Genomic DNA, 22,571 nt, shown 5'->3' with positions numbered 1-22,571 from the left:
GAAACCCAGGATAGAGGCTGAAACATTGGTATTATAGCCTGAATATTCTGGGCTCGCTGCTCAGGAAGATAAGGCATAAACTGCACTGTGTCCAGAACAACTACGATGAAAGGAAGCATCTGAGAAGGAGTCAGATGTGACTTTGGCACGTTTATTGTGAATCCCATCAAATACAGGAGGTCCGCTGTAGTCTGGAGGTGGGAGAAGACGGCCTGGGGCGAGTCCACCTACAGCAGCCAGTTGTCGAGATAGGGGAAGACTGACACCCTCATCTGCACAGATGAGCTGCGATCATTGCCATCACCTTGGTGAACACCTGAGGGGCTCTGGTAATGGTGAAGGGGAGCATAGTACACCAAAAGTACTAGTGGCTGACTATGAACTGTAAGTAACATCTGTGGACAGGCAGGACAGGGATGTAAATATAGGCGTCCTGGAAGTCCAACGCTATCATCCAGTATTCTGGGTCCAGGACAGACAAGAACTGAGCTGATGTGAGCATCCTGAATTTCTCCTTTCTGATGAAGAAGCTGAGGGTTTGGAGATCTATAATAGGGCAAAGACAATTGTCCTTTTTGTGGACCAGAGAGTAGCGGGAGTAGCAACCACAACCTACTTCTGGCACCGGGACCCTCTTTATGGCTCCATTGGCCAAGAGAGCCCTGATTTCTTCACGGAGCAAGGATAAATGATCCTCCATCAGCCAGTTGTAAGACTGAGGTAATGAGGGAGGGGTGGTCTCGAAGGGGAGGTAGTAGCCCCTCCGAACAATCTGTAGAACCCACCTGTCTGATGTCACAAACTGCAAGTGGTGGAGGTGATTGCGGATCTTGCCACCAATTGGATACCCATGATCTAAAAGGGCAGGATTAGGGAGTTTGGAGGCTGCAGCTGCTGGGGTGGTGGTGTTTGGAGCAAACTGCAGGTTACTTGACCCATGGGATTGATAAGACCGAGTCCTCATCCACACAGAGCCGGGGAGGTTTGCGTCGGCCAGTGGCTGGGATAGGGCTTGTACAGTTGAAAGCCCCTTCTGTAACCATGAAGGGAGGGAAAGGCAGACTTGGGATGACAGGGGACAGCTGAGAGGCCCAAGGATTTTGCCGTAGCCCACAAGTACTTAAACCACTCCAGCGCCAAGTCATCCTTCTCTCCAAAGAGATGGGTGCCATCAAAGGGCATGTCCATGAGGGAAGACTGGACATTCCCTGAAAAGTCAGACATTCTCAGCCAGGCATGGTGCCTGAGGGCCACTGTCGTGGGAACTGCTCTGTCCAGCGAGTCACCTGTGTCCAAAACACAGCATATAGTGAACTTAGCTGTATCTCTGCTGTCTTTGACTGCTTGGGAGAGAATGGCCGCGTCCTCATTCGGAACCTGTGGCAACACTTGCGCAACTGTGTCCCCAGTGTGTGAGAATAGCAGCCCAAAAAGCATACGGTGTTCACTGACCGCAATGTAAGGCTGGCGGAAGAAAACATTTCCTTACCCACGCTATCCAGCCTCTTGGATTTCCTGTCTGGGGGTGTGGCAGTATATGTGCCATGGGTTTAAAACCTGTTTCCTCAATGGCATTCTCAAACACTAGGATAACCTCAAAAAGCATAGAGATAAAGTCGCAAAAAGGCCTGTCAATAAGTGACAGAGGGGTAGATCTGTGCTGACCAGCGTGGAAAAAAAAACAACTGACGAGCACGCGAGGTTGCGCCTATATAGATGAAGTGGACGGCACTTCTGGTGCAGACAATGCCACGTGGAGCCAAACAATGCCATCCACCGGCTCACAGGGGTACTTATGAAAACATCTTCTGGGTCCAGTCTGATGCCTGGGAAGAATAGAAAGGTATGGAATCTGCAGCTAGAAGTCTCTATCAGATATGGTATGTAAGCCTGGCAATCAGTCTGGCTGGTCTTTTCCTGGTTCTTGGGTAAGTATTTCTTCTCACATGTCTCTTAATACACCTGCAACAGTCTGTCTGCCAGCATATCTGCATATGCTTCATAGCATTCCACTAGAAGGTCAGCAGACCCCAACATTTCATAAGGGCTAACCTCTTTTAAAGCATTTTTTATTTCTTCAACTGTTATGGGTTCCTCTAAAAACTCTTGCTGCCTTTACATCAAATTTCAAATCATTGATGCAGTCAGTACAGGGTACTCTACCCCTCCCTCAGGATACTCTTGCTTTGAATACATATTTGTATAATAATCAAAGAATAGTCTGTTTATTTACTCTTGTGTGATGACTAAGTGGCCTAATTAATCTCTACTTCTCACATCAATATCCTCTTTTATACCGACAACACACAGTGCAATCTCTCCCTCATGCCAGTACTCAGATCAAATTCAATGCCTGCAAGTAGGATAGTGGGTTATTAGTAGGTGGATGTACGCACCTTCAGATAGTAATAGTATCACCATCACTAATAAGGTCCAGTCAAGTCTGAATAAATTAATCTTTGCTCAACCCTTGGTAGCTTGACAACGAACAGTCAGGCTCAACTTAGGAGACAGGCAAGTGTGAATCATTTAACATCACCAAAACTGCAAATACATAAAAGACAAAACATAATAAAAATCCAACATCAATTTATTAGAAACTATTTGTTGTGTTTAAAATCACACCAAAATGACAAACATCCAATGTAAGGAGCCAGACATATGAATTTTCAAAGATTAAATAAAAAAGTGCATTCTAGCACCAGAAAAGCATAAGGGCCAACCTTGGCTATCTGGGCACTCTGTACATGGACAAAGTCAAAGTTTTGGGCTGACTGCAATGAAGTGTGGGTCAAATAGATTACGCGGTAGGTCCCACTCAAGATTTTACCTTCAGACTTAGGGGGTCATTCTGACCCCGGCGGCAGGGTCGGCGGGAGCACCGCCGACAGACCGGCGGTGCCCCGCAGGGCATTCTGACCGCGGCGGTTCGGCCGCGGTCAGATGCGGGAAACCGGCGGTCTCCCGCCGGTTTCCCGCTGCCCTGCAGAATCCTCCATGGCGGCGGAGCGCGCTCCGCCGCCATGGGGATTCTGATGGCGGGTCTCCCGCCAGGAACAGGATGGCGGTAGGGGGTGCCGCGGGGCCCCCATAAGAGGGCCCCACAAAGTATTTCAGTGTCTGCTATGCAGACACTGAAATACGCGACGAGTGCCACTGCACCCGTCGCACCCCTGCAACTCCGCCGGCTCCATTCGGAGCCGGCATCCTCGTTGCAGGGGCATTTCCGCCGGCCCAGCGGAAATGTATGAATGGCCGCCGCGGTCTTTTGACCGTGGTGCGGTCATTTGTCGGCGGGACCTTGGCGGGCGGCCTCGGCCACCCGCCAAGGTCTGAATCAGGCCCTTAGTCACTTAATGGGCGCTTTTTCTTTTGACTTCAAGCGATCAGGTCCTTGGATCCGGATTTTGATTCGCTGATGGTGACTTGCTGCAGTGCAATGCCTTGGTGAGCCCTGGAGGTCTTTGTCTTCACAGTTGACTTTGAGGAGCTCCAGAGCTTTCAGCGTGACAGGGCGTGTCATGGATCGACATCACCCGTTTGACTCTTGTCATAGATGCTGGTCTTCTTCTGGAGATTTTTCACAAAAGTTGCCTAAAAGTTTCCAAACTTTCAGATCTTCTTTTAAGGGTTTCTTGGGGGTCAGGAATGGCCCACAGCACTAGCCATATGGTTCAGATGCTCTGATTTGCCTCTTGGGGGTCTGGGACTCCAACTCCCCCAATGCACCTCATCAGTCCAGGAAAATCAAGGTGAAGCTGGTCAGCTGGCGTTGTCCTCTTAGTGGATGCTGGAGGTGGCTTCTTTTTGCACTTTTCCACCTGTCGCTGCACGAGGAGTCTACTTCTTATCCTTGAAGATAGGCAAAGTCCTTCTTGTGTGATGTACTTGTGCTATGTGGTTAGTCCCAGTAGGTCCCATTTGGCCATCTATTTTTGCACTTAGTCACCTTTTTTGAGCTTTTTCTCTTGATGTCAAGCGATCCGGTCATCAGACCGGATTTCGATTTGACAACGGTGGCCTACTGCAGCACAATGCCTTGGTGAGCCCTGGAGATTTTTGTCTTTGTCTTCTTCAGATGTTTTCAGGCAGGGATCTGAGGGGCTTCAGAAGATCTCCCATATTTATTCCCCATTCTGGGTTAGCAGGAGGGGAGGACACCCCAACTAATGCGGTTCAAGTTACCTCCCTCTGTTATGACTACTTCCTGAGAAGTGTGGCAAATTCTTGTCCCAAAATGCACAGCTTCTAAAAAATCAAAATGGAGAAATTCTCTCTTTGGAGCGCAGGTTTGGATAAGCCAACCCATAGGTGTGGCTAACTTTTCTCTACTTTCCCCTTCCAGCTCCTCGCCTATCTGGCTGAGGATCGAGGAAGTGGGGGCTGGCCTGGGTCTGTGACATCTGTGTTTCTACCTTTGAAGTCCAGTTTGTATCCCCAGCCCCCTTCCTGTCCTGGCACCTCCAGGACACAGATCTCCTCCCACCAAATGGCTGTATTGTTTCAGCCCCAGGCCTCTTCACACCTATTCACAAAGCAGCTTAGTTCAGGCTGCAAAAAGGCTAACCAGTCAGAGGAGGCTGCTACAACGCTGCTTTAGGTAACTTCAGGACAGTAAGTTCTAAAACTACTTTCCTGTAATAGTTATAATAAATCTGACCTTGGCAAGTTGTTGGACTAATGGGAACTATTAGTTTGATACTTTGAGTCAGCTTGCTGCCTAACTCCAACCAAAAGTGAGACTTTATTAAAGTTTAGTAAAGCCTTTCCATGTTAGACTATGAGGCTAGCAGCACTACAATATGGAAAAACGATTTTGGCTTGTTTTACCCTACCACGGCATATAAAACATATTTTATATGGTTCCTGCTTTTTATAACATGGCACCCTACCCTTGGGACACATAGGGCAGACCTTAGAGGTGAGGTATATGTAATAAAAAAACAGCTGTGCAGTTTGAAAGTACTTTAAATTCCAAAGTCAAATTTGGACATAGTTTATTTTTTTTCAAACCCAGCCTGCAAGGCAGGCCTGGCCTTAAAATGATACTAGACACCACAGCAGTGCACACTTAAGTGCATTAAGTCGACTGTGGTCTCTAAACCTCCCTGCCCTATTATATACTAGGGACTTACAGTAGGGTGTCTTGGGGAATTAGAATTATACCAAACCCATATACTTTTAAGGACAGAGCACTGGCCCTGGGCCTGGTCAGCAGAGCCCAAGGCTCTTTCAGAGTCAGTAACCACCAGTATCAGTCAGAAAATAGGGGTGATCAGAGCAAAAATAATGATTTTCCTACACTGTATGACTGAAATCGCCCACTGGGTGAAGACCAACTATTTAAAGCTGAATACCAACAAGAACAAAATTGTGGTCTTTTTGGAAAAGCACATCACTGTGGGACTCCACCTAATGGAAGCACAGGTAGGATCGACAGCAACCCCCTACCATCCCCGCCAAGGATCTTGGGATCATCAATAGAAAACTCGACACAAATGCCCAAATCAATGCCGTCACCTCCTCATGCTTCCATTCCTTGAAGATGCTGAGGAAAATTTTCAAATGGCTCCCAATAAACATAAGGAAAACGGTCATGCAAGCCCTAGTCACAAGCAAGCTGGACTCCATGACCAAACTCTATCCCAGGATCAACAAAAAACTCAACAGAAGGCTGCAGACCATACCAAAATTGGCAGCGACAATCACTCTCAACCTTCCATGCCGCACTCACATCACACCACATCTAAATGAGTTCCACTGGCTCTCCACTCCCCCACTCATAAGCAATCACAATTCAAACACCTCATCCACTCTTTCAAGGTTCTACATAACACCAGCCCAGCATACCACAAAAATGATATCTGCTTCAAAAACCTTCCAGACACTTCACTTTATCATGACTTCCACTTGCACAAATCTCACACATAAGGAAAACCAGATCTGGTGATCAAGCCTTCTACTGCATAAATCCTAAGGGTGGAATGACATACAACTACTGATAAGAGCCTCCTCCTCACATCTTGAATTCCTCAAGGAGAAAACATGGCTTTTTGAGTAGTCCCACTAGGCCCTTGATGTGTTTGGACACACACCTGCTCAGGAACAGGATACCCTGCCAGGTGATAGTGCGCTCTACAAATCTGCATAATGTAACTGCTGTGATATTAATGTGGGCATTCTCCCACTCCCACAGCCAGGCCACCATCGTCCCACCTTATCCCCTTCCCTATGCATATTCTGTGTGCTGTGGAGTGCCTTTTTCCGAGGGATTTTTTTCCCCGCAATGCCTTGCTTCAACTGGTGTACCTCCATTGAGATACTCACTCCTAAATTGGTGTGCCTGCCAGAACTCCAGGCTCTTCTCTTGCTACTTATTTCAAGATCTATTTGTTTAACTCTAGATATCATTTTGAATAAAGCTGTGTCCCAGACCAGTACTTTCTTTGAATCCCAAAATACTGCTCCACACTTTCCTTCATTGTCTGACTAAATGCCGTGGATCGACAGGCAGCAACAGACAACATTGAAAGGGGCATGGCTACTCTCTGTTTCTGGCACAAACACATGCATTTAAGGTGCGAGTCATCTGACAGCACACTGCCCAGCTAGACAATGTTTGAATATCGTTGTGCACTCCACATATCAATTAGAACAAGTCCAACCTAGATTAATCTGTCATGTGCCATGATGTGAAAAGTCCTGTGTGTGTGCGTGGGAGGCTCTGTTCTTTCCATATATAAATAAGATCTAGTTCACCCGTAACTAGTGTCAGTCAGCAACCCTCTCGTTTCCTGTATGTGTGTTTAATATATTCTATCTCAACCAAAATTTCCGTTTGTAATCTAGTATTGGCAGACTGTTTCTGATTCCAAAATGACATTGTATTGCAGAGAATCTTTATCATTTACCAACCTACCAAGAGTATTTTCCCACAGTGTGATTCAGAAAAATGCAGGAAACCCTAAAATTTCTTATCGCATTGTTTCTGTAAATTATTCATCAATGTCCTGTGGAACCTGGCAAACCATCAGTAAGCACACTGGTGTGTGAAGGATGCTCAGACATACGTCATGCTGCGTCACGGGGTCAGAACAGGGACTATCTACTTTCTACACACAGCCTGAGGGCACAATCCCAGTTGATTTGCTGTCTGAGAAAATACTTATGTAGTCTGATGTGTCATCAGAGAAAAATACGTAGTACAGACAGGTACGTGTTGAGAAAACCTGGAGTTGTTGGTAGCCAGTGTTGCATGCGCTGCAGTACTCTGCATGAGTGAAGCACAGCTCTCAGTGCTGGAGATAAACATGAAAGGTTGTGTCACATCGACCCTCCATTGTGTGGTAAATTTTCCGATGGTCAGGTGTGCAGCAGAGGATGGTGACAAGATCACTACTGTCACACAGTAACTCGCCTAACATGTCATTTCCTCCCTTCAACATCTAAACAGCCTCCTGATGCCACAACTTTACTGTTACTTACAGCAATTTCGCTCATCGGCATCATCTAGTTTATCCAGCTCACAAGCAATTCTCATCATCAGTGAAATGACAGAAACGTGAGGGTGGATAATAGAAATAGATTAATTACAGCACATGATTCACTTTTAGTTAGAGGGGAACTGCAAACCAACTGCTACTCTCACATATTTTTCCTGGACATCATAAAGCCCCTCGATTGGATTGTAGCACTCTTACTAAGAACACAAAAACTTGCTTTAAGTTTCAAACTTCTACCGAAAGAGAAAAATACAGACCTAAAGCAACAGACATACCCAAATCAGGTGAAAATTAGTACATTTACTGTGCATTTTTGTCCAACTCCTGTTTGTCCATTAGATTTTAAGTGTGTACGAGATATTATCTATGTTTTCCATTTTCTAAAGGCACTAATTACTAGATAACTACACTATGATTTTTTCATGACCTCCATTTTGTGAGCCTCTGTGCATCTCCCCTGTGTCCTGATACAGCCCAGTGTTCAAGGATTGCAAAAAGACCTAGGTAAGGAGCCCTGAGATTTTTCTGGGTAAATAGTATTATTTGTTCAAAAGTGTTTGTTTCAGCTACCTGTGTCTGTTTTACTGTGGACTCTCTGTGTTTCAGGCAGCCTGGCCTCTTTTAAAGTGGTGTTTTTTTTTTTATTAGTTTTTGCCGTGACTGTGTGAATTGCCTTGCTAATTTGTGGCACCCCTCCCCCCCACTTTTTTCATTTCTATATAAAAAAGGCTACATACATCTTGCAGAGTGTGTTTTTAGGAGACTGTTTTAATCTGTTTTTGTGATTTAAATTGTGCTTAAAAACTGTCTGCCCCCCTTTATTTTTGCCTTTAAAAAAGCCCGATTTTAGAGTGCGCGCCCAGCACTATTGCAGTGTTTGTTTCTTAAATAAACTCTCCCTTACCTGGAAAGTAGACTCTGCTAGCTTGGAAGTGTGGATTCAGCCTGTCTGTATCCAAGGAGATTCTGAATAGAGCAGCAGTTGCCTTTCCCCCTGACCACAGGGACTGGACTTAGCTGATTGGCTCCCTGCTACACATGAGACCTGCCCCCCCCGCCCCCACCTGCTCTGGCCCCTTAAGTTTGTGGAGGGAAGCCTAAGACAGCCACCTCTATTTTGTGAGCCTCTGTGCATCTCCCCTTATATAAGTTCCTATTGGTTGTTGCATATGTTGTGATAGGATGTTGAGAGATGGTCTTTCATTGGTTGCTGGCTCCAGGGCTGCAGTTATGATTGGTGGATAGGTCTGGGATTCTGATTGGCTGTTTGTTTTAGGGCTGTGATTGGTAGATAGGGCTGGGATCCTGATTGGTTGCTGGTTTTAGGGCTGGGGCTGTGATTGGTGGTCAGGAACAGGGCTATGATTGGTGTTTAGGGCTGGGTCTCCCATTAGTTTTTTGAATCAGGGCTTGAAATTGGATTCGCTAGGGTTAGGACCATCTTCTTATTGGCCAGTAGGGGTATAAAAGGCTAGGACTCCGGGCGTCTCAGCCCGGGCGTCGAGGACAAGGGCAGCTGCCTGTTTGGGCCTGTCCAAGACAGGTAGGGACTAGGGACTAGGGCAAGAAATGCTGCCCAATTCTCAGTGGACCAAGAATGGTTCCAGCCTCTACACATCCATCAACATGCAAACGCATATTCTACAAAGGCATCCAACTTATATATCACAGACAGATTGAATTGCCCCATCACCCAACACAATACCCTTTATACAACACATATACACATATCCCCCACAACTACTACAGTCAAACACCTGCATTCTCACAGCCAACACTACTCTGTCCACTCCCACTAACACAACCTGCCATCACCCACACAATACAAAACTACAGCATACATTTCTCTCAGTCTCAGCCTTCCAGATACACACACTCTGCTCATACTAACCAACAACACCATCCGCTGTTTGCTCCACACAGACCACCTGTCATCATAACAATGCCCAAACCCTGCCTTCAAACCCACCATCTACAAACACTCTTCCCCTCTCCTCACCAATTACACACAACCATACAATCCCCACATTTCACTCCACCACACATATTAGCTCTTCCAGTCATCACAACTAATACTAACTCCCCTGACACACACCCATCACCTCTTACACACCTCGTACATTCATCTCCAAAACACATTAACACCCCATCTAACACTCAAATTCCACTTACCAGCACTAACTCACATACAAATCCCTCACCAAAAACAACTACACCAATATCCCCTCTCACTACTCCACAAAAACAATACCGACCACAAACATCAGCACATCAAAGCAACACAAACTTACATTACACTTATCGTCATACCCACTCCCACCCTCAGGACTACACAAAGAATACAAATTCCATCCTATCTCCACCCCTACTTTCTCACTCTTCACAAATACCTACCTCAAGCACCCCAACCCAGCAACTTTCATTCACTCGCCTCTCCTCCATTGCACAATTTAGAGCCTTACATCATGATCCACATACTCCTCCACCACCCCTAACCCATACTCCATCCACACTAAACAAACGCAAACAAAATAAAAAACATGCGACTCATACCAACCTCGCATCCCTTGTCTGTTACATATTAAAACTACCCTACAAAAAACAGTACACTCCTCATGTCTCTCACAGCCACCAAGTCCACCACCCACACACACAGACCCAACAAATTGCCTCCTTAACCTGCTGGAAGAGGAACACTATATTGAAAAGCAAGACTATTGTGAGCCTCAAACAGTTATCACAACTAGCAACACTCCTGCTTCAAGCTCACATTATACTGCTTATCCTTCTCCTAAACAAAACAACACTACCACTAACACACCTTTTCTAAACTGCCAGCTCATAAATGCTCGATCACTCTCAAAAAACAAGCACCACATCTATGACCTGCTCACAGACACACAACCTGACTTACTATTCATAACGGAATCCTGGTTGGGAGATGACATGGCACCTGTGTTGCACGAAGCCGTTCCTCCGGGCTATCAAACCATCACTCAAAACCATATAGGCAAGAGAGGAGGTGGACTAGCTATTATATTCAAACTGGCAATGAACCTCAGTAAACAGACAACATCTCCATACAAGGTTGTGAAGCCCTCCTTACCAGATGCCACGCCACTCCAACTTCCTCCTGTAACTTTCTCCTCCTTTACAGACCTCCACCTAACAACTCCACATTCCCAGATGCTTTTCCAGACACAGTCTCAAACCTTATTACACTATACTCCAATCTATGCATTCTTGGCGATCTAAACATTTGGTTTGACAAACCAAAAGCTATCACCACTGGCCTAGTCGCATTGAACCTACATCAGATTGTACACAATCCCACACACATCACTGGTCACATCCCAGATGTCATTTTTGCTAAGCCTGAACTAGTTACTGTTCATAGCATCATGCCAATCACTTGGTCAGACCACCATATGATAACTTTCCGACATACAACTCTTCAAATCAACACACCCCACAACTACTTACATACATGCACCTATCGACCATGGAGCAAACTCAATTTGGATCACTTAGAAACACAACTAACAGCAAACACAGATCTAGATACAATTAATTCCTTGCCAAAACTTTATGAGTGGCTATAGGAAGCTTTTGATATCCTGATACCACTCAGAAAAACTAAACACGACAAAAGAAAACCAACCTTGGAGAAACACAGAACTTAAAAAGATAAAGCAAAAAATCAGAAAGTTGCAGCGGACCTGGCTCAAAACAAACAACAGTCAAGACAAACTGCAGCTACACAAACTTAACAGGATATAAAAATCATCAATCAAAAAAGCTAAAAAAAATACTACTCAGACAGAATTCAAAATGCGCAATCTACAACCAAGGAATTTTATAAAATTCTCAATGAATTTCGAACACCTACATGCATGGAAGGAAGTCATCCCACTACTCAAGATTTCACAAACAAATTGGCAAATCACTACACAACCAAGGCAGACACATTGGTCTCCTATTTAAAACAGAAGAAAACCATCAGCACCAACCCCTTTCCTAAAATACCCATTAAGAATAAACCAACCCAACCTCTACAGTCCTTCAAACAAATATCCCAGGATGAATTTATGGATTTGGTCAAAGTAAGCAGACCTTCTGGTTGCCCTTCTGACCCTTGCCCACCACAAATCTTCAAGAACATTCTTCTATCTACTTCTGCTGCCACACCTGTAAGAAGAATCATCAACAACTCTTTAACTTCAGGAACTTTTCCTGTAGACCTGAAAAAGGCATACATACGACCTTTATTAAAGAAAACAAACCTAGACCCACAAGACCCCAACAACTACAGACCAATCACAAATGGACCTTTCCTTGGCAAACCGATAGAAAGAGCAGCATTCGCCCAGATGTCACAATTCATTGAAGACAATTCTATACTTTCAGACTTCCAAACTGGATTCCGCCCAGGAAGAAGCACTGAATCGGCACTCATAGCAATCTGGGATGATCTTAAAAACACAGTCGACCGCAATGGAGTTGCTGCACTACTTCTCTTGGACCTCTCGGCTGCCTTTGATACGGTTGACCATGACACCCTAACTCAAAGACTCCACAAAGCCAGCATACAAGGGATTGCTCTCAACTGGATTACTTCCTATCTTCAAAAAAGATCTAATATCATCCACTCGCCCGCTTCTCGTACGAACCCTACCTCACAAAAGCAGGGGTCCCCCAAGGGTCAATCATCTCACCTTTGCTTTTCAACATCTACATGATATCTTTACCAGAACTGATCAATGATTTCCATCTCACATGCTACAACTATGCAGATGACACACAAATACTACTTAAATTCAAATGCCTCAAAAACATTGAAAACTCACAAATCTTCAGTTGCCTCAGAGCCGTTGATCAGTGGATGACCTGGAGCCATCTCAAACTAAATACCTCCAAAACAGAAATACTCATATGTGGTGACTGGAAAAGTTATGACCCTCTGTGCTTCTGGCCTGACGATCTCGGACCACCTCCTCAATTATCCAAGGAAGTTAAAAACCTAGGAATCACCATGGATTCCAAGTTAACTATGAATGCCCAAGTGGACAAATTAGCACAAACAAGCTTCATCACCTTGAAGACTTGACAACGCATGTTCCCCCACCTCGGATTTCCACACAAGGTGCAAGCTACTATCTCGCTTGTACTAGCCAAACTGGATTATGCCAATGGCCTCTACAAAGGATCATCTTTATCTGTTATGAAAAAACTACAACGTATCCAGAATTCCGCAGCCAGGCTACTATTACATGTAAAGCCGCAAGCCCACATCACCCCTGCCTTGAGAGCACTACACTGGTTACCCGTTGCCAGAAGATGCACGTTCAATGCTGCTTTGTATCACCCACAAAGCTATACATGGAACAGGACCGCTTTTTATCAGAAAGAAAATTACCAAATACATCCAACAAAGACACCTCCGCTCAAGATGGGCACTCCGCCTTAGAACACCACCATACAAGAAAAAGACTATAGGTGGTACATCCATCTCCGTCCAAGCAGCCAAACTATGGAATTCATTACCCCCAACTATAAGAGGCACAGATAACTTTCTTGTCTTCAGAAAACTACTCAAGAGTTGGCTCTTTCCTTCATAACCACCATATTCACACAACTATGAACTGCATATGCCTATGTTGATAAATATTTTCTTCAGATTATGTGTATATTTCTATTTATTTATAGTTTCTTTAGAAAATATGTATCACTACTATGTCATAACAATAAAATACACACACACTCTTTAAACCTGTTTGACTAAGTATTTTTTTACCCATGGTTCTAATTATGTATTGTATGTGCATATGTATGTGTATTTGTGTGTGTGTGTGTGTGTGTGTGTGTGTGTATATATATATATATGTATGTATGTGTATATGTTGTTTCTGTGCTTGACATGTTCGTGGATCATTGCATGACTCCTGGGTGGGTTGTTATACTAGATATCTATGAATTCCTGCTCTCATTTTATCACACTTATCTACTCATCATCATATGTCATGTCTCTATCAAACTATCCTCCATTCTCACTCTGACTCATCCCAAATCCCTTCTACTACTTTCATCTCCTAAATAACTCTGCCTAAGCTCTTCCCTCCGCTTCCACATCTAACTCACCAAACCTCACTCTACTACTGTGACCTCCCACACAACCCTACTAAATTCTCCCGCATTTATCTCACCCTGTTACTATGCTCTCCCTACCCCTTCCACATACTCTTCCCTCCTCCACTCCCCTTTACTCATCCCAAGCCTTTGGGTTGAGTAAATGAAGGATATACTCCCAATTAACACTTCTGGATTTCTTTCCTCCTCCACCCCTCCATTACTCCAGTCAATTTAACTAACCAACTCTCATATCCGCGGCTCAAATTAACTCATAATAATACTAAAACTGTACTCATTATTTCCAGATACTAATCCATCACTAATTCTTGTTGGGTTCCAGAGTGGCGTGCTACTAATCGAAAAGCGCTTCGACGCCTCATCAGGAGTAGTAAGCGCTATATAAATACGATTACAATACAATACAATAAATCAATTTTTTAAATATTTTTCTAACATCCGATTGCACTTGCCATTGATCAACACCATACTATAATAACGTGCACAGAAGTAAATATAAATACTTGTTTAATTTCATAACGAGCTTATCAAGGGCAGGGAAAAATGAATGCAATTTGGTCACTTGTCTCAAATACGCACATACTCTAAATACACTCAACATGCAATAGTATAGAAACGATGCCACCAACCGTCCCCCTTCACACAAATTATAAACACACAAAATAGAACACAAGGAGGAAGAACATGGAGAATAAAACTTATATTTCACAAGAAAACGTCAATATTTTTAAATGAGTTAGACCTAATTTTCAATGTACATGCTTTTTAAGACTTTTAGGAAACTTGATTTTTCTTGACCTTTTTAAACTTCTTCCATTGTAGAATTCTTCATCTCTTTTGTTACCAAGGTCAACTCCTTTCAAAACTTAAACACTGATAATGCAGAACTTCCATTGTGCTGGGGACACATTTTAAATTTTTTAGTCATAATACGTTCTAAAGCATCAAGTCCCGAATACGAAGTGTTATATTTCTTCCTATAACTCAAACAGGCAGCATGATATGCCCCATTACTGAGCAAGATGAAAATAAACTACTGAATACCCTGATACGACGGTATTGCAGGACCAAATTTCAATTAGCATAATTAGAAATGACAAAGTACAGAGCATACTATAGTCTGGAGTGCTGGAATCAAAGATAAGCCACATTCGCATAACGTTAACAGCCAGACAGCAACACATGACACCAAGAGGTTTTGGGGGTTGGTTAGGTCCTTGGCCCAAGCCCCACCAGTAACCAGTACAATAGAGGCATCAACCTGGAGAATACACATGTCTGATTTATACTTTGAAACAAGGGCTTCTCCAGTAGTTGAACAGCTTCTTGACTCAATATTTGAGAAACCCCTTTGATCCTGGGCGATTTCTAGTTGGAGCCAGACCAATCGTGGTGCGGAGACAATCGTAAGCAGGGCCACAGGAAATGGATCTCCTACCCTCAGTCACAAGGATGAGGACATACTGGAGCATCTAAATAAATCAAGGCTAATCAGGGTATCTGAATTTCAGTCACCTTGGTTGCCAATAAGTAATTGCAGTGGGGAGGCTAGGAATCTCTCAAGAGATAGAGCTCCATTCACATGGATGACTGAGGAGAGAATCTTGGAGATTCTAACATCAGCAAGATCAAACAGTGCCTCTGGCCAAAATGGTGTCCTGATAACAGTTTTCAAATCTGATATTGAAAACGGGGATAAATCACTGTGTGGTATTTTTATGAGCTCGATAAATACAGCAATAAAAAAGAATCCTGGAGGAGATTCATTTTAAACGCCATACATAAAAAGGGAAGCATAACTGACCCTAAGAATTATAGAATAATTGCATTACGAGACAAAGATGCAAAATTAATTTCCAAAATCCTCCTTACAGAACTTGAGGACTGGGTCACAATAAAACAAATACTACCCCTGCAGCAGACAGGTTTTAGGAAAGGTTCAAAGGCACTGGACAACATCCCAGCCATAAATATAATGGTAAAAAATGCTTTACAACAAAGATTTGAAATATAGGCATGTTACCTGGATTACAGTATGGCTTTTGGCAGGGTGACTGGAGCCCCTTTTTGAAAAAAAATATATAATCTTGGGAAATTCCTACACTATTGTTTAAGGAAATAAGAATGGTTCATACGGATACATGGGTGAGAATGAAGATAGGCAACAGTGGCATATATAGTTTCCCCCACAAGAGAGTATAAGCGCGAGGTGGCCCAGGCAAGATATAATCCCCAGGATCATTTAATTTCGAGGGAGATATTAAACCATAACACAATTCTGCTGAAAATATATGAAGAGAATGAACATATTGGCAAGTACCTGGCCTGGTCAGTTAAGCATAGATCCAACATCAATCTTACTAAGCAGATTCAAGATCCAGACTCAGACAGACGTATAACTCAATCACAAGAAATATACAAGGCTTTACTCCGACTCGCAGAATACTGCTCCAGAGATGGCAAAAAATGGTTAGAGGGGCATAATACACTCGCAATATCCCCAGAGCAGGGGGAAGCTTTGATTAGGCCAATTAAGCTACCAAAAGTTGCTCAGGCTGTTAACTCCTCCCATAACACAACATCTAGTGGAAATGACGGATAAATGCTGAAGTAGATAAGCTCTCCTCTCCACAACTGAAACAATGGCTCTCCAGACTATTCAATAGAATCGTGGCAGGGTGCGAAATTCCTAATTCATTTTTGGAATCAGTAGTTGTCAGCTTCCTGAAGAAGGGCAAGTCAGAGAAGGATATGAATTCCTATAGCCGATTAGCCTTCTTATTTGTGATTCTAAGCTGTTTACTAAATTCTTAGCAAATCGTCTGGCATCAGTAGTTCCATCGATTATTCAAAACAATCAGAATGGTTTCCTGCTAGGTAAAAAGATAGCAACTAACACACAGTACTTAATCTAGGCACTAGACTACTTTACAGTACATAAAACCAAGGCAGCTATCATAATGTTAGGTGCAGAGAGAGCATTCAATCGTGTTCAGTGAAATGTTCTCCTCACAGTCTTATCAAAATTTGCTTTCCTATTGTTAGCGCGTCAGAGCCTTGATAAGTATACTTACAAGGAGACAAGCCTAGGTCGACGAACCTTTGGACCACAATCGGGGACTTCCCAGTACGAGATGTATTTTTGGCATCACTAATCAATAGATCAATAACCCAATCAATCAATATTCACAGTAACTAATCAATTATCTAATCAGTAACGTTTAATAAAAATCGATAGGTTGAACACACCGTGACCTGTCAGTCACGAATAACCACAACAAACTACTTGTTAGGATATTTATTTTCCTATTGGGTACAATCTAATATCATCTCGGTTAATCTCATTAGCAATAAACCTCATTAGAACTCTTCTAATTAGCAATTTAGAACACAATTAATCAAAGCATAGAGAATATTCATTCAGTATTCAGACACATCATTAATATGAAGCAACTTAGCAAAGTCTCAGTAATACATGATTCAACAAAGCATGAACTCAGTCATTTGTCTATTTGCATCAGATATTTGTGAACGCCTTAACTAACCTCAAATTAGCATTAGCATGTTGGGCTTCATGCAAAACATTCAGAAACACAAATTTAGAAAACATCTCTCTATGGCCTCTATCCAAATAGCAGATGGTACCTAGAAAGAAAAGGCAAACAGACAATTACAAATTTGCATCAGACAGTTACCAATCCAACAGATCAGCAAACAGCGTCAGTCTTCGTCCTCAGGACATCAGTCGGTTCACCATCAGCACAGATAGGACAAGGCAAAGTCTCAATATAGCATAGCTACGGAATAAACTCTCTTCCCTCATATGGAGGAGAAGTTCGCACCAAGCAAAGAATGGGTAGAGGATGGTTTAGAGTATCAAGACAAAGCAAAAGAGCGAAAAGTCTCTGTGAGTGAGTGAGGTTTTTCCTCTGTACTCCGTTAAATCAAAACAGTCTAATTAGGCCGTAACTCCCTATTGGATAATAATCGGTGCATCATTATCTCTGCCCAATAATCCTTCATGTATTTCGGCAGAATTTTCCAAAACCACAGTTCTCATGTCGCTAATTGGTCCATGTTATTGACGTCTTCATCGGTTGGAATGAAAGTTACAGTTTACGCTCCAGTCAGTGTCTCCATTGTTTCACCTACTCTAGTACCCTTGCACCTGTTACGAATTACACTGTTGCATTCAGCAAGAACGTCTCCTTGAGCAAGTCGGTTCTCATGAGAAAGAATTTACTACGGCTACACACATAACTTCTGGAAAAGTACAGCGTCATGTCCTTCAAGAAAACAGCACATTGCACGTTAGAAAATGCAGTTTAATACGAGACCAGGCAGGTAGGCCCAGACACCTGCTAAGCTAAGGCCTATAAATTAATAAGCAACTTCTTACTACATAACTCTAATTATGATATGCTAATACAGATTCAAAACAATATTGCATAAAATTCAGAATTAACTAGCTTTCATTAGTTTTCGTATACATTGTTAGCCACTCCCGGGGGCAAATTTCAAACGTGTACATTAATTTCTATGTTAACACATTTTCTATGCAGCTTCATCACACAATATATTGCAAGCTTGTCATGTTAATATTGCTTTTAAAAGACACTCCAACACTATCCAGGTTCATTCAGGTATTAAAAAATCTATACCTACATTCTACTGCATTTATAATAATAAATGGCAGAACTGCAGGGAGCATTAGCGCAAGCTGTAGCTGCCCCCTTCCCCTACTTTGTTTTGTCAATTGAACCACTAGCCTGGGCAATTCGACGGGACAATTACATAAAATCCCCTGTGGTAGGGTTAGCTAAATTAATAATTTAGTGCCGACAACATGGTTCTCTACTTAGCTTCTGACAGAGTCAATATATCACATCTATTCTCGAAAACAAGCAAATTCACAAAGAAACGGAGCTGTAAGATTAACCATGTAAAGTTGGAGGCCCTTCTTTTTGACTGCTTCCCAGACATTTTGCTGTTTACAGTGCAGGCCCACTAGTCCCGAAAACTCACCTATAAGTTAATTAAGAATTAATATAACCTCTAAATTAGAGGATTTGTTTGCACTACATTTCAAAACAACATTAAACAAGATTCCTAAGTTACTAAATCAATGGCAAATCCTCTTTGACAATTATGAGTAAGGTTGCCTTGGTCAAAATAAGCATTCTTCCGCTGTTATTATTTGTATTTGCAAACATATGATTAAAATCCTACAGTCTTTTTTTCTGAGTTAGTTAATACTGAAATTCGAAACTTTATCTGTCAGGGATAGAAATCCAGACTCAAAATTCATGCTATTCAGTTGGATCCCGAGAAAGGAGATTTGGCGTTCCACAATATAAACATTTATTATCAGGCATCATTTCTTGATTGGTTGGTAAGGTCTTCCTCAGATGCCTCTAGTGATGGAAATTTTAAGTTAGATCAGATGGGTAATAAATCTGAAATTAGGCTTTTCCTCTTTCTAAAAAAAACAAGGCTCCCTAAAAGGTCCAGATAGAAGACCCCTTGCCCCATTCTGGATCATTTTAATGGGATCTGGGAAGAATTTTTGATTTCCCAGTTTCATGCTCAATTGAAACTAGTAAAAAGTATTCCACTGGGTCTATGCCTGTCGAATCATAGATGCACTCGGTGGTCTCAGTTGGGGTTCGAAGTTGCAAGAATTCAATCATAATACATTTTCGCAATGGCTGGGTAATGTGAATATCAATCTAAGCACCCCTCTTTTTTTTATTAGTTATGTTCAAATTAAACATTTTTGTTCTGGATTAGCAATAGACGATGGAACTCTAGCAGTCAACCTCAGTGTTAGAAACGGGGTCTTTGGTTGGCAGTCAGGGTGCTCCCTGTCCAAGCAAGGATCCTCACTCTAGTCAGGGTAAAGGAGAATCACACTCAGTTAACCTCTGTTCACCTCCTTGGTAGCTTGGCATAAGCAGGCAGGCCTAACTCAGAGACAGTGTGTAAAGTATTTGTACCAACACACACAGTAACACTACAAAATGGACACCACACAGGTTTAGAAAAATAGTAAATATTTATCTAAATAAACACCAAATACAACAAAAATTCACACAATGCAATGCCACTGGCACAGTTTACGGAGTCATACGGACCCCCAGGTACAGTACCTTTGTAAAGCAAGTAGAAAACAGGCCGGTGAATGGAGTCCGGGAGCGAGGCATCATTGGATCTGATGCAGCATTGGTTCTGGTGCTGCAGGTTAGAGAAGCAGAGGTGTCCCAAAAAGGTGTTGGGTCTTTACTGCGGAACGGTGGAGGTGAGGTGGCATTGGTTGAGAGATGTCGGTCCCTTGATACCTCCGGCAGAGACGAAGTCCGGCGAAGTCACAATGCTGCAGGGTGACCTCATGGGGTCGAGCTCACGTCACGGGGTCACAGGTGCCACGATGGAGTCAAGTGTTGTGAACATCGGTGCTACGACACTCTGATCTCAGTGAATTCGGGCGGAGTCAGCAGCTGTAGTGATGCGAGGCATGCAGAGTCGGTGGGGTCATCGCGCTTCTGCGAGGTACATGGCTTTAGGTGCAGGTGGCATTGCGGGTTCCATGCAGCAGCGTCCTTAGCGAACTCGCACGGCATCTTCTAGCGTCGTTACACAGAATTTCACCAGAAAATCACTTCCAGGGGCCCAGGAACTGGAATGGCACCCTCTGACAAGCTAGAGTCCGCAGGATGCAGACTCAAAACTGGATGGTGAAGCCTTTGCTGTCCCTCAGGAGATTGTTCTCAAGCAGGAATGCACAACAATGTCCAGTCTTTGTCCCCTTTCACAGGCAGAAGCAGCAACGGCAGGATAGCCCAACAAAGCTCAGTCACAGGCAGTGGCAGCACTTCTCAACTCTTCAGTTCTTCTCCTTGGCAGAGGCTCTTCTTGGTTCCAGAAGTGATTTAAAGTTTCAGGCTTTGGGTCCACTACATATACACCTTTCTGCCTTTGAAATAGGCAAACTTCAAAGGAAAGTTTCTGTTGTTCACAAGATCCTGCCTTGCCCAGGCTTGGCCCCAGACACACACCGGGGTGATGGGGACTGCACTGTGTGAGGGCAGGCACGGCCCTTTCAGGTGGGAGTGACCACTCCTCCCTCCACTCTAGCACGGGGGGCACTTCAGGATATGCAGGCTACACCCCAGCACCCTTTGTGTCACTGTCTAGAGGAGATGCACAAACAGCCCAACTGCCAAAATGACCAAGAGAGGGAATCCACAAACAGGCAGAGTCACAGAATTGTATAAGCAGGAAAATGACTACTTTCTAAAAGTGGCATTTTCAAATAAACAATCTAAAAAACACCTTCACTAAAAGATGTATTTTTAAATTATGAGTTCAGAGACTCTAAACTCCAATTTCTATCTGCTCTCAAAGGTAATCTGCACTTTAATAATATTTAAAGTCTGCCCCCATGTTAACCTATGAGAGAGATATGCCTTGCCCAGTGAAAACCCAATTTGTGAGCATTTCACTGTTAGGACATGCAAAACACATCAGTACATGTCCACCCTTAATATACACCCTGTCCATGGGGCTACCTAGGGTCTATCTTAGGGGTGTCTTACATGTATAAAAAAGGGAAAGGTTTAGGCCTGGCAAATGGGTACACTTGCCAAGTTAAACTGGTAGCTTAAAAATGCACACACAGACACTGCTGTGGCAGGTCTGAGCCATGTTTACACTCGTGGTTGGCACAAGTGCTGCAGGCCCACTGGTAGCATTTGCTTTACAGGTCCTGGGCATCTCTAGTGCACTTTACTAGGAACTTATAAGTAAATCAAATATGCCAATCATGGAAAAGCCAATGAGACACATAATTTCACATAGAGCACTTGCACTTTAGCACTGGTCAGCAGTAGTAAAGTGCCTGGAGTAACAGAAAACAGAGTCCAGCACACAGAAACAACCTGGGAAGTAGAGACAAAACATTAGAGGAGATCACGCCAATGCTGCCAAGTTTAACACTCAACAAAGCCTATTTAATTTCCAAGATACAGGATACGAGGAATTGGTACAGATTATTGCACCCGAAAAGGAACAAGGCCTTGATTTCAGAATTACTACAGTCGATTAAATCCATCAACAGGGTGTAGAAAAGATATCTCTCAGTGGCAGTTCTATAACAAATTTAGTTACAAGGCCTTACCAGCTGCTAATTTAAGGAGAACTGCTTTTTTCAGCAACAGGATTTTATATTCTACCCAGCTAAAATTCACAAAATGTATCTAAATCATTGGTCTGCCAGGTGACAACTATTGTGAAGGTGAGTCGACCTCACGTTCCCAGCATGTTCGAGGAAAAGGCATTGTTGTGTTGTTTTAAGGGTTTACACTCAACTCTTTAAAGGTACTGTTTCGACTGGTGTGAAGGGCGTGTGTGCGCCATGCTACTGCCTCCTTGTGACAGAGAGGAATCTTTGTGATCTTGGTGCTGAATTGGAGGAATAAACAGGACTGCTTGACATAAAGAGGTATTGCTGACCACAACGGGTGGCTTTAGAAAGTTTATTACCAATCTTATAATTTGGGAAGGATCTGGAGAGTGGCTGGGTGGTTCTATTTGCCCAGTGCGTGAATCCAGCGCACGCCCCTCTCAATTGAGCAAAACCCATTGGAGCCATGACACACTTTAATCACATTCTCTAGCAGCGGGACGAAACTTGGATGCATGCTAGCGCAGTGACCTGCACACCTGTCTCTCTTGAAGGCACAGGTTGCAATTTCTACTATGTCTTCGTTTTCATAACAGAGAGTGCTGTGATGCACACACCAGGCCAAGGAAAGTGGCGAGTTGTGTTCAGTGACGCGCACAGCTGGAGAGTGCTCAAGAAATATCACTTGGTTTCAGGACACAGAGCGCAGTGATGAGCACACCAGCCCAAGAAAAGTAGCA

This window comes from Pleurodeles waltl, chromosome 10 (genome assembly GCF_031143425.1).
Source record: "Pleurodeles waltl isolate 20211129_DDA chromosome 10, aPleWal1.hap1.20221129, whole genome shotgun sequence".
Classification (NCBI taxonomy): Eukaryota; Metazoa; Chordata; class Amphibia; order Caudata; family Salamandridae; genus Pleurodeles; species Pleurodeles waltl.
The sequence above is the reverse complement of the archived record's forward strand: the minus strand, read 5'-3'. Positions refer to the sequence as shown.